This window comes from Conger conger, chromosome 2 (assembly GCF_963514075.1).
Source record: "Conger conger chromosome 2, fConCon1.1, whole genome shotgun sequence".
In the NCBI taxonomy this organism is placed as follows: domain Eukaryota; kingdom Metazoa; phylum Chordata; class Actinopteri; order Anguilliformes; family Congridae; genus Conger; species Conger conger.
In genome coordinates this window covers 18,879,977-18,894,549 of record NC_083761.1, presented here as the reverse complement: position 1 = coordinate 18,894,549, position 14,573 = coordinate 18,879,977, and the positions used below count along the sequence as shown (strand labels likewise).

Genomic DNA, 14,573 nt, shown 5'->3' with positions numbered 1-14,573 from the left:
ACATTAGCTAGCTTGGTCAGTTATCGTTTTAAACTATAGTCTTAAGGCAATTAGCCTACTGATTTATACTTGCTTAACTGAAGCCTTTTCAATTCCAACCGTGGTGGAGTTTGTTCTTTCTGTGTCTGCGTGGGTTCCCAGTCCAAAAACATACAGTTGGCTAACTGGAGACTCTAGGTATGAATGTACAGAAATGTGTAGTCCTTCTTGATTCTGAATATATAACAGTGTTTAAAAATCCCCTTAAATAAAAGTCGACAATGTGCACTTTAACTGCATGTGAATTGATTACAAATCTAAAATTGTGGAGATCCGAGTCAAATCAAAAAAAATATGCATTTGCCCCAAGACTTATGGCGCTCATTGTATATATACACATGTGATGCCCATAGTGTGATGGTCCTTGAGTAGATTGTGCTAAACAGTGCGCAGTGATTGTTCCACATATGTACGCATTCTGCATTGTCATGGAAACCTTTCTTCAGATTACTTTTTCCAATGAGGCCTTTGGTTAAAGTGGTGCGTAATTGCTGCAAATTGATTCTTTTTTTAAAATTACCACATAGCTATTAAACATGAGTCCAATTTAGTAATTGAAGGCTCTTCTTGATTGAGATGAGATGTTATTACTTTCATGTGTAATGATACCATAGACGTTTAATGTCAATGTCTTACTAATTGTATACATTGTGCTAATGATATATGCTTTTGCATTCTTTCTCCTTAAACCAAGTAATTAATTCAAACATAAACACAAGATAGGATAAGGACCTTTCCAATCATTGGCACCATGATTAAGGAACCAGGCGTGTATTTTTTATTAGTGTAGATTTTAATCCCAAATTGTACCATTGAGTAAAACATAAATTGCTTCAGAAAAACATGTATGCATATATTCATTATGGGTAAAAGTCGCCCTGGATAAGAACACTTTATAAACATATAATTCATTAGAAATATATAATTCCTTAACAGATTTTAAATAAATCCAACAGATTTATTTAACATTTTTCAATGCCACATATAATATATATCATCCTAATAAAGTCTACACAGGAACTGCAAACTTGTGTCAAGGGACCAAGGGGCAGAGCACTGTCATTTGTGATATTTTAAGTTATTATACGAGACTATAGTTTTAGTTTAAACCAGATGTCCTTACATTTTAAGTATGGGCCTGTAAGGACAACACAAATGAATGAATGAATGAATGAATGAATACACAATTTAATAACCATTATTTAGTAAGTTCTGTGAATTGGTTGTTTAGATGTTTAAGTATAGGTGCAGTTATGTAATTTCAAAACCGTACTGAAATTATTGATAGACGATCTGCCAAGAGGAATTTAGCTTACAAAGTACAATGGTAGACTTCTAATGGTCAAAAGAGAGGAATAGCAGCAACAAACACCTTTAAACCACAACACTGTTTATCCCTCCCCCTTCTCTGTAAATGCGCTGATGTTGAAACGCCATTGGCTGTGGCAATTAGAACCAATTTTCAACCAATGAGATTGAATTATTGTGCAGTTATACAATGTTTTGGTACAGTGTCGGGCTGTCAAGTATATATTTTGAAACCCAAATTTAAGGACTATAAACACAGGCAGAGGGTGAATCAAAATGTCAGTGAGCCTTTTTCAATGATAGGAAGGGATTTACAATGGTCTTGTAACAATGTAACCTATTGTACCTTTAACTGTTTAAAAATCTTATGAGAGGGTGGCACAGTGGTGCAGTGAATAGTACTGTCGTCTAACAGATGGAAGGCACCGAGTTTTAATCCTGACTGAGGGCCTTTCTTGTTTGCTCCTTCTGTGTCTGCGTGGGTTTCCAGTCCAAAGACATGCAGTAGGCTAACTGGAGACTCTACATTGCCTGTAGGTATGACTGTATGAGTGAATGGTGTGTGGGCCCTGAGAAGGGTTGGTAACCTCTCCCGGGTGTATTCCTGCCTCCTGCCCACTGCATGCTGGGAAAGCCCCCGCCCAAACATTAATCAATACAGATGCCATGCATTCACAGTTGGATCATACATTTCAGCAAAGTTATTCTGCACTTTTATTAAAATCATACTCTGAAACACAGGAATTGTCTTCGTAATTTACAAAATACAGCACAAGATCTGAAATGAAACACCCATCCATAATTTATTGTTACGAATTGTCACTGGATTTTGAACAGCCAAATGCAGTCACCAACAAAAATAATGACCAACTAACTTTTAATGGTTCTGTCTCCTGTTTGATAAATCCTTGAAGCAAACAAATAAAAGAAAATTAAATGCATCACCATATCAAAGCAATTATAAATAAATTATAGTTACATTGTCGTGTTTAATACGGATATATTTGAAATGACTGTAATTTGCATTTTTCAATTAATCAGCTGTCACATTGATTATTTGTTTTGCTATGCCCCAGTTACTTGAAAAGTAGGCCAGACGTCATTTATCTCGATGTGCTTTACACAAGTGTTTTAAAATTCTGTTTCAGAATCCTCCATCACATTCCAACAGATCATTGTGATTGATGGAGTTTAAAATCCAAGGTGAAAGTTGCTAATAACGTGCAAGTCTATAGAGGATGTTTAAATACTCATTTGAAATGGCAAACAAAGAGTTGAAGCTGTTTTTCTCTGAGCCAAATAATATAACTGGATAATAAAATACTTTTCACATTATGTAGTCCTCATTAAATCACTATTAATTTATGAAACACATCAACCAAATATTCATTCACTGTGTGGACCTTTGCATATGCTTGGTAAAGGATCTCTTGGGTACCGTCAGGGATATCTGTTCAGTGAAGCAATGGATGTGCTGTACAGTAGGTCCTCAAGAAGTCCTCTTCTCAGTAGTAAATGAGTCAAAAGATATTTCAAGCACAGGACAAATGGGAGAGGGGCAGTTGTCACAAGCTGTTTTTGTCAGGGTCCTCAGATATAGAAACATTCACAAATACAGAAATGTTATTCCAAAAAACAAAAACCTTTCAGTTGATAAAAAACTCAAGAAAGTTTCAGTTGTCAAATAAAAAGCAAAAACAATCACAATACAATTTATTGTGCGCACGTGGTTTGTGGTCCTCCCAGTTTCATACACATGTAGTTGGCTACTGTAGCCTGATGTCTCTCATTCTTTTCAGGGTGAGACCAGTGTATTTTTCATCTTATTTAACTGACCTGATAACAGACTGTATCTGCCTGAGCTTTCCAGAAAAGAAGAGAAATGATGGATGGGACACCTAATATGGGACATTGACTGATAGCTGTAGAAAACAGCCACGGTTCTGGGCCAAAGAAAGATCTCAATTGGAACCTTCCTTTTCACCACAGGGCTGCTGCTGACCGCCCACGGAATATTCTTTCTTTCCAGGGCTTGCGAATACAATGCTCTAGGTAGAGGGATATATCCATTCATTCAGCTTTAACCTCCAAAGACCAGGCAATTAATTATTGTCACCTGTAGGGGAAATGTGTCTTTGGTCTTAATCTCAAGAACCGTGTGTTCTGTTATGCTGAGACACACCGGGATATTCGATAACAAAGAAAAGAACTAATATTTTCACTGCAGCACGTTTTTGTCATCCATCACATAAGATTTTCACATCATTTTTAAGAAAGATCATAATTTCACTGATGAAGGAATATGCTGAAAAGTTTAAATCTTTTAGCTTGTCTTAACTGAAAGGTTAAGAACTGGATTCTGCTTGACATTATAAATGCTTATCATTTTTGATGAGGTATGAGGTTGCTTAGGTAAAACATAAAACAAGGAAGATCCACACTTACCCCCCTGTCTAAAAAAAAAGAAAAAGCCCTTTATAAACCTTTAAATAACACTATAGGTAGATTCCCTATGGCAAGGACTCACACACATGCACACACAAGCATGTACACCACACCCAGCACACTACACACAGTATAGCGATGTTGGGATACACTGGAAACAGTGATGAGAGTGGATGTAAAATGTAGGCCTATACCCTTATACCGTAGCCCAGAAAATCATGACACATCCCCATCACACCACATGTGATTCCCAACACTATTGCTACACGCACACGGGACTTGTTAATGATTATATTGCTAACATATCATGAATATAGGTTATAAATTATTTATGAACATGTGTCTTTGAGGTTTGAGGGGCTCACATCAAATATGCTATACGCTCCCTCCAGTATACTCTTATGTTCTTTTTTCTTTTTTTTAAAGTGGATGTTGCAGGTTTTAGACTTCAGGCTCGATAGACCAATGTTCCCCAGCCTTGGCCCAAGCGGAGGGCATAGACTGCTGCTTTTCAGCCAGGATGAGCTCTTAATCAGCAACCTTACATTGCATTACATTATATTACATTACATTCCATTTAGCTGAAGCTCTTATCTGGACTGCACGTAAGTGCATTCACCAGAGCTGGGTAAACAGCAGTGCCAGACCTGGCTAAAAGCATTCCCAGACCAGTGGGTCTAGGTGCTCCATCAATAAGGCACTAAATGAAAGTTATTCTTACCTAGAAGAAAAACAAATCAGATGCATATAGCTAACATCCATATCAGGACCAAAAAGCAGGCTATTACAATCATAAGTCGATATTGTAATATTCCTAATAAACAGCTGATTCAGTTTTTAAATTTAATACTGATTTTGAAATTACTCCTTGATGGGTCTTTCTACTGTTACATAAGTGTATTTCTCAGATGGGCGTTTGTGCTAAGGATACTGTAAATGCTATTTCTTCACATTCATTTCTATCAATTTGTCCTACCCTGATCCAATTAGCAACACAAATTGGCTTTCACCTCTGTTTTCGATTTATAGTAATTATAACACATTTTTGGATAATAATGGAACAGCCTATACAGCTGACCTAAATTTAATGAAACGTAGTTTTTTTAACAATTAAATATAATAAGACATGCATTTAATTCTTTTCTCCATCACAAATGTGTCACATACCCCCACACTTCATTAACAGAGGTTAGTTAGTGAGAAAGTTGTCACAAATTAGAAATGTTAAATACATATTGAATAGTTAAATACATTAGTTCAAATTATGTGTTACCTAAATTAAAAGTTCAATAAAATCAAATGGATAAAAAAAATAAACGTGGACCCAAAAAGCAGTATATGCTTGCTGTGTTCTCCCAGGATCTGGGTTGAGACAGACTGTTGTAGATCATTGCTATTTTATGTTGAATATTTTGTTAGAGTAGTTCTGACTGTTTTGTTTGGAACACAGAAACTGCCTCTGGCTCTGATAAGGTGGGATGGGGTTTTGGGAGATAAATGATTTTTTAGCCTAGAAGATTCATACATAGTCCTACGCATTGTCAAAACTTTGTTATTGTTTTACTGTCTTCCCCAGATTAGATATTGGGGGTGTGTAGGACTGTACAGGACAGTTTCTTCATAAATCTAAATGGATCGAATTGCACTTGTATAAATCAAATCGGCCCCTCGAATCCAGCCCTATAGGGGGCAGTTCATTATAAATGGTTGATGAATAGTAGATGTCAATTGGCCATTATAGCAGGATTTAGCCAGATAACTGCAATGAGTAAAACACAAAACTGGAGAAGAAAAAAGAGCTGTTCCTGGGTGTAACTACGCAATTGCTATATGGAACAGACCATAGGTCAGATCAGAATCGACTGCAAACAGTAGATTCCCACAGCAGCTGATGTAAGATATGACAAAAATAAACATTGGCTGGTTGCATGTGCCTTGCATGTACAGTGCCATGTATTTCCCCCTTCCTGATTTCCTCTTATTTCATATTTGTCACACTGAATTGTTCCTGATCTGTAGACAAAGATATAGAATTTGGCTACGGGAACTTAAGTAAATACTAAGCACATCGTTAAATTACTGTTTTGTTTATTTAACACCCAAATCACCCCTGTGAAAAAGTATTTGAACTTAATAACTTAATAACTGCACCATCTGTAACAGCAATAATTGCAACCAACCCCTTCCTATAATTTGATATAATTCTTCCACAGAAGATATCATTCTTTTGCTGTAGAAGAATTTTACCCCTGACTTGAACCCAATGGAGGTGCTATGGCAGGTCTTGAAATGGTAAACCAGAACTGATTTAATTCAGAAAATTGGCAGGTTTTCAAGGATGAACTGCTCGTTTCAGGTCTTGCCATAGCATCGCTCTTAGGTTCAAGTCAGGGATGAAATTCTTCCATAGCAATGTGAAAGACTGTATTAAGCCTTTGCCAACCTAGAGGGCAATTTCCACCTTTTTTTGTACTAGTCCCATAGCTGCCAACTCTCACGCTTTCGGCGTGAGACACACGCATTTGCATGTGCGTGTGAAAACAGGCAAATGCGTGTGTCTCACGCCGAAAGCGTGAGAGTTGGCAGCTATGTAGTCCTATAAAAGTGCCTTCTATCTTTTTTTGTCCAGACACATGAATGATAAGAAAAGCATATTTTTCTATTAAAACTGATTTTTGAAACAAAATGTAAATAACAATCATGTTTTATTCACATATATGAGAGTATATTTTTAGGAAGCATGCCCAAAGTGTCCAAAAAGCTCTCCAAAAAGGATTACTCACCCTAAATGCTTTCTAACCAAGCTGCATCACATTTCAATAGAACTGAATAAATCAATCAATCAATCAATCAATCAATCAATCCCATCAGAGCCGGACATATAGTAAAAGAAAATGGAATGTTCAATTTGAAATAATTAAATAACTTATATGGCGATCTGTGAATGAAACTGTCTGTAGTGAGAAAGCTGGCTCTCTGAATGCAAAAACAAAACAAAAAAACACAGTAAGAATGATTGAGATTAGGATATGAACCTGATGATAGCTGCAGCTGAGAGTTTTGAGTGACAGAACACGATTGGCTTCCTCCTTCCGACAGAATGACCTGCAGGTGTACTTAAATCAGCCTTCCTCAGGTAACACCTGCATCATCACCTCTAAGTGGCTCACCTGTGAGAGAGGCACAGTCTGTCCAATCATCACCGGTTCCCTTGTATTATAGAGGAGGATTGTAGATAAATTTATTTTGCCATGGTGAGAAAGTGTATTGAAATGGTAAGTGCACACAACTGGCTACCTTTTTTAGGGGATGGGGACATGGTGTAGGGTAGAAGTAAATAAAGTTGGGGGAGGTCAATTATACACTCACTTAGCACTTTATTGCACCTACTTCATGCGATTAAGTAAAAATTATCTAATTAGCCAATTGTGTGGCAGCAGTGCAATGCATATAATCATGTAAATACGGGTCAGGAGCTTCAGTTTATGTACGCATCAACCATCAGAATGGGGGAAAAAACTGTAATCTAAGTGACTTTGACTGTGGAATGATTGTTGGTGACAGACATGGTGGTTTGGTGATCTCAGAAACTGCTGATTGCAAAGAATGGTGCAAAAAAACAAACAAAAAAATCCAGTGAGCAGCAGTTCTGCAGACAGAAACGTCATCTTAATGAGACATCAGAGGAGAATGGCCAGACTGGTCAAAGCTGACAGGAAGGTGACAGTAACACAAATAACCACATATTACAACAGTGGTATGCAGAAGAGCATGTCTGAACACATAACGCATCATACCTCCATCAAAGTGGATAGGCTACAGCAGTAGACGTCTAATAAATACCTAAAAGTGCTCACTGAGTGTATACACATAAACACACATAAAACACATTTGTTCCAAACATTTTGCTACCAGTATTCTTCTTTTTTATATAGTCTTCATAAAAATACATACGATTAAGACTGAAAAGTCCATAGCTCTCCTAAGCCTTCATCAACTGGGTGCTACAACTTGATGAAAGCTGCTTATCACAGAAAGTGTGGTAAGCGTCAGGAGTGGAGCACTTGACTGATGCATTCATGAATACTGATGCAGCAGCTGGCTACACTTCAGCTAGGTATGCTAAAGACACCGGAAAAAAGAAACCTTGTCTCACTTGCTACTGTATTTGAGTATTTGATGGCAGAAAAAAATTAACTTCCCATTTTATACACCGGAATACTCTACGGTGAAGGCAATTTTGAGGTGTGTTATTTCTTGGTAGTTCACAGATCCATTTGCTTGAAATTGCTTTGCCCCTTCTACAGTATGTTGCACACTTCTGTAGGTTTGATTAAATATGTTGGACACATGTATAATTTTTAGGACATACTCACTAATACACACTAGGATATACATCATTAAAATGAAATGAGGTTTGGTGAAATTGTTCCAAACTAATGAATGATTTAAAATATTGAAATTTTTGCTATTCTATTGGCAGCAGAACCAAAATTGAAATAACAGTTGAATAATAAATAAAAAAATAAATTGAAAAGGGAATAGATGCAAATAGATGACAGAGAACAATATATAGATTTTCTAATAAGACATTTACGAGGGAAAACATGAATTGGTACTATGAATTTGAGTCAATGGTCAGTACTCTGTGATAAAATAATAGATCAGTAGTGGTATCAATACTGGATGAAGGTTAGTTTGGGATAAATATGATTAATGTGGTTAAACTCTTGTTAATTTTAGTCTCATGAAAGAAAAGTTTAAATTAACAATGTCAGGGTGTTTCTTCTGCAAATAACTGATCATGATATTTAGTGGATGGGACTTATGAGGACTATGGATTATGAGGTAGGGCCAGTCCCAGTTCATGTTGAGTATTGAACGCAAAGGTCATGAGCTCATCCAAAGTCTCTGAGCCATCACTCCTTCTCAGGAGGCATGGGCCTGCAGAAGACATCAAGAGGGAAGTATTATCAGTTGGACGTGGCTTGACAACAGTGCTTTTGTGGATTCCCCACTATGCCCTCCCGGTGCCATTTTGTGTTATTTTGGGCATCTGCCAGTCATAGGCATATTGCTTTCTGCCAGGATGGCCAGGTGAGACTTTTGTGATGAAGGTTATCTATATGTATTCACCCAAGTCTACAACAAGATGGTTGAGTAGGATTGTAATTAACTGCTTTATCTTCACCTTATGAACAAAACTGACAAAAAACAACCCAAACAAACTGGACTTTAAGCTAATGAAAGTTTTAGTGAACCAATCTGCTGCTTTCTGGCTTTGTTTAAAAGAATATTGACTACTGCACTACATCTGGCATGGTCAGCAACATCTCCTAATTTACTTATGCAGGCAGTATATCATTTTATTCTCCATTAATTCCTAGCTTGTTCACAAGATAAAGTGAGTTTCCTTTTAACTGTTTTCGCACTGTTTACACAAAATGAGAAAGAGACTTTAGCAGTAGACAGTTGGGCATGCTGACCTTGCTGCAAACATAACTGGAGTCCATTATTTGTGCCAGTATAGTGTAAGATATATTCAGTGTGTATGGAGAATTCTGGGTTCCTTTCAATCAAGTTTGATATTGCAGAGATCATCACAGTGCACAGGTTTCTGATGAACAGCGCAGAGAGTTGGCTATGCATTTTATACAGTAAAATATTCAACATAAATTTTGGACTATGTACTTCGTTAACACTGAATTAACACTGGACATGTTCAGTTACCTTGTTGCCCATACAGAATGGGCAGATTGTTTCTCACCTAAAGACAGTCCGATGTACAATAGAATCTCTATGAACCGAGCGTATTGGGAATGAAAGTTGTTTCAAATTTTCTGAACTCTGACGATGAAATATTTTATAAATTTTTATTTTCATTAATTAAAAAAGGCAAACCAATTAAATTATGTTTTCTAAGCTTGCATGCAATACTTATAGTAGCTTCGCTACTGACACAACCAAAAATAGTCTTAATGGCAAGCACCTTTACCAGAAAATCCAAGAATGAGGCTGCTTTCACAGAACATTTAAAAAATAATCCACACTCACCTTTAAACCAAAACACACAAACTGCCCTTCACTTACTGTGTCTATTAAATGATTCCCTGGCATCATTAACTTGCATTCCTTTGATCAGGAAGACAATTGAGCCATCAATTCACTAATGTAATATAGCATCACCAGACATTGGTGCTTAGTGTCTAATTATAGCACACCATCAGATTAAAATGTCCCTTTTTGACAAGTCAGCTTTGCAGATACAAGGACCTTTTTAATCCATTTATAGAGCTGGATATTTTACTGAAGCAATTCAAGTAAAGTACCTTGCTTAAGGGTATAGCAGCATTACCCCATCTGGGATTCCTTTGAGTTTCAAGCCAAGTTCTTTAACCATTGCATAAGACTGCCAATCCACAGAGAAGTGTTCAAACACAAAGCCTGAATCTTTATTGAAGGCAGAGGTTATGAGGGAACTGACTACGTATTAATTGAATCAAAGTGTTAAAATTACATGCCGGATTTACTCCTTTGAATCGGTGTCAATTCTCATTTTGATATTCAAGCAATGTTTTAATCTTTTCAGCAAATATTTGTAAAAATGGAACACATCCTGCCAATGTCTGAAGATGAATTATAATGAAGGTTTTTCATAATAGCATGCAATTGACAAAGTATGGCGAAGGCTTGTTCTTATGATCCCTGAACAAAAATGAAGCAATGCATGACTGTCTCTGCTCAGGTACACTTTCTGACACACACACACACACACACACACACACACACACACACACACACTCTCACTCACCTTGTTTTACGGTATTTGTGTTATATTAGAAGACCTGATCAAAGGAAGAAAACTGGAATAATTACCATTATTTTTTAATTAGTTTTGGACTATTATAGAGGTGAAATGAGTAGCAATTAATTTAAAAAATGCATACATATACATAGTATATGTATGCATATACATAGTATACATATGTTATATCATCATACAAATGGTCCCTTTTATGCCACACAATTCACTAAACCACACTATTTTCATAACAGCGCAAAAATATTTAAATAGACATGCCCACAGCCCCCATCTGAAGTGAATGCAGGTGTCTGGTGGAAATAAAGTTTGGGCCAAAAACCCTCTGTGGTTGTTGCCAGATATAAAATTAGTTTGACAGACTGCAATGATTCACCTTTAGTGTTTTAGTTGCAAAATGTTGAACAATCTGACTGTACTTAACATTTGAGATTGCCTTTGGAGTTGTCCTTTATTACATTGGCTCTTGTAATGTTTCTTTTGTTCTCTATCACTTAGACTGTGTCCAGAGACCACCCAGCTATTGAGAATCTGTGTCCTCTGAGAATTGATCCAATCTTATAAAAAGTACCTAAGGCCAAATTGTGAACAACATTGTAATTTAAATAACTGAACTGAACTGTGGGAATGGACACCAAAGCAAAAAGACTGGGACATGTCAGGATGAGGAGCACATACCAATTAGCACTAGTAACGATTGAGGCCAGTAGGCCTGCAGTGTGTTGGCCCTGAGACAACATCAGTCTCAGCTCATCAGCCTTAGCTCAACAATAGACAGTCTAGAGTAGCCAGGGTTCAAAATGTAGGTATTAACCACCGATAACATTCCTACTAAACCAAGGGTTCACCTGAGTCTTAATATGAGTTGAGGGCTATTCCTGATGGCTTTCACCTTGTCCAACTGAGATTTTTCCAGCTGGTAGCCCAGGTACTGGGTCTCTTGCTTTGCCCATTCACATTTTTGATGATTGAGGGTAACCCCTTTACCATGGTTCTTTCTAGGTTCTGCTGAAGATAACCACCTCATCTAAATATCCCCGGAGGACCCGTCTATAAGCCCCTGGACAGTGGCTAGGGCCCCATGGAGGCCAAAGGGCATGACTGTAAACTGGAAAAGGCCAAGGGGAGTTTGAAAGGCAGTAAGTGGCTGGGACTGCTCCTCTTGAGGCACTTTCCAGTACCCCTTACTGAGGACCATGGTGGTGATGCCGTTGACCCTTCCAATCCTCTCCTGCAGGTCATCAATCCTTGACATTGGGTATGCATCAAAGAAGGCAATGGCATACCAGAAGAGACCCATCCTTTTTGGGATAATGACTGGGGATAATTCCCTGCTTAGCTTGGCCGAGGCTGTTTTCCTGTCGGATAATTTATTGAAATGTATTTACGTATGTGGAACGAAATACCGTATCCAAGCGATCAGTCTGCAGTGAGAATAGCCACAAACAATGAAATAACCTAAATAAATACAGCAATTAAAATTTAACAGCGAACAATAAATCCAATGTAACCGATGCACTTCCCAATATCTTAACTTAGCAATATCAAAGACAAACTGAACGGCATACTATCCACAAAAACTGTTAATTACTGAAACTTATGCCTTAGACCTGGGTTGGCAGAAAGGTGAAATGCGGACCTGTCTACTGGGACAATTGCGATAAGCTACACAAAATTGGCAATGAGCTGCTCACACTTGACTGGCACACCCCGAGCAGCGGCTATCCTCTCACTTCAGCGTGCCGCGAGTCCCGAAAAAAGTGAAATCAACAGCTGGACAACTCACAACTCGGCAGACACCAGCCGGAAAATATGGCCCGAAGTGTATCCCTTTAACTTAAGAATTTGCAAGTTTGGAGGAGGAGAGTTCACCGCATCAGCTGTGGAGACTGCAGCACAAGCACGGACGTATACAATTGGGTATTCAAAATTTTGGAGAAATGTGGTAAAGCATACAATTTCTCTTTGATTTGGTTGCGCAATGGCAGCAATCTGCTTCTGCAGGTACTCTACATGGTGTCTATTTTAATGTACCCATTGTGTGACTGTTATTACGTAACCATAATCGCCTCAGCTCGTTTTATTCAGCCGGGACCACAGAAAAGATGGGGAATAGGGCGTAACGTGAATGTGTGTGTGTGATGCGCGTGTTTCAAAACCCCCTCCTTTGCTGAAAAACACTGGCACCCGCCGTCACCCTCTAAATACAGGTGGGCGATACCCTCAGTTCCAACCAGGATGTCGTGCTCCCCGTGCAATCCACCAGTCTAGGGTCCTGCTTTCCGCTGCAGCTTCAGCGACCAGCTCCGCGATCTCTCTCCCTTTTCACTTCAACTCTCCCCCCCCCCCCCCCCCCCCGTCTTGGCTGATCGGGCCAGGAGAAATTCTCTGAGTCTGCTCACCGTCTCTATTATTCTGTTCCTCATGCTGCAGCTCGGTGTTTTGTTTGTGTCACCACCGCCATCACCGCAGCGCCAAACCTCATCCTGCCAAATCCCATCCTATTGAAGAGGTAGTCACACCTCTCTAGAGGGGCAGAGAGCTAGACCCTTAAAGGTGCAGTAGGTGCCAGTACTAAAAAACTAAAATAGACAAAAAAACATTTATATATGTATGGATGTGTGTATGTAAATATGTTTATATGCATGTACCTATTCATAACCCTGTGTACAATATATTGTATAATGAGAAATATACACACATGAAGATCAGAGCCTTCCACATTCCTTCTGTATAAACCAGGTATTAGGTAATGTGTAAGGTAGTCAGGTATATAGGCATATGAAAAATATTTTTGAATCAGTCTTTGATTTGCAACATTGACTTTGTGTGTGCTCAGCACACCAAACAAGACTCCCTTGAGGTATAAATTGCTCTTGCAGAAAACGTTCAAATCAATTTCAAGTTCCATTTAGATATGCATTTTATTAAGTGGTAATCACAAGGTTACCCCACATAGAATTTCGGAACACATGGAGTGCACAGCCCTAGGTGCCATTTGATTCATATACAATCAGTAGACCCATACACTGGCTTTTTAATGCAAATATTTAATCGGCCAATCATGCAACGGAATGCATAAAAGTATGCAGACATGGTCAAAAGGTTCTGCTGCTTTTGAGACCAAATGTCAGAATGGGGAAGAAATGTGATCTAACTGACTTTAACCATGGAATGATTGTTGGTGCCAGACAGGGTGGTTTGAGTATCTCAAACTGCTGATCTCCTGGGATTTTCATGCAGAACAGTCTCTAGAGTTTGCTGAGAATGGTGTGAAAAACAAAAAACATCCAGTGAGCAGCAGTTCTGTGGCCAAAATCACGTTGTTAATGAGAGAGGTCAGAAGAGAACGTCCAGACTGGTCACACATTACTACAGTGGTATGCAGAAGAGCATCCAAAGTGGATAGGCTACAGCAGCAGAAGAGTGTGAGTGTATGTGAGACTGGGAAACATAGCTCAGCTTGGCTAAGACAAGGCTATAGTCTCCCATCCTGGATTTCAGGTCCCTAAGTTACACTGCTCACCACAGTGGACTTTCTATGTGTCTCATAGACTAAGGGTGATAGATCTGAATTCAGAATAGATGGTTGGCTTGACTGATTTGATGTCAAATAATACTTTCCTGCTGAGTGTTTGTATTCATGACCAGAGGCAGTCTCAATGGGTGAGATTGTGATGAGTCCCTCAAAATAATTCCTTCTGAAGGAGAGTTCTTCCTTCCTCCATTCCTCCTTATGAATGCCCTCCAAAAGCATGTAAGGTTGTGTTCAATGTTTCGCCATGTCCTTGAAATGAATAATAATAATTTCAGTATTTCTTTTCTGTATTGCACTTTGTGTTTTTGAACAGATGAGTTTTCACTCTCTACTTTCAATTTCTTCAGCCCCTCAAGACAGTAACAACCAAAAACAATTTTATCATTTTATTGTAGTTTAGATTTCAATATTAAAAAGAAGCTA

The 14,573-nt window shown here is 38.3% G+C and overlaps 1 long non-coding RNA gene across 1 annotated transcript; it reads left to right on the top strand.

Annotated features, from left to right (window-relative positions):
- Positions 1-6,972: 6,972 nt before the first annotated feature.
- Positions 6,973-12,948, top strand: LOC133111820 (uncharacterized). Its single transcript, XR_009705020.1, has 3 exons — positions 6,973-7,067; positions 11,615-11,751; positions 11,850-12,948. It is a non-coding gene; the product is annotated as an uncharacterized LOC133111820 (long non-coding RNA).
- The last annotated feature ends 1,625 nt before the right edge of the window (positions 12,949-14,573 follow it).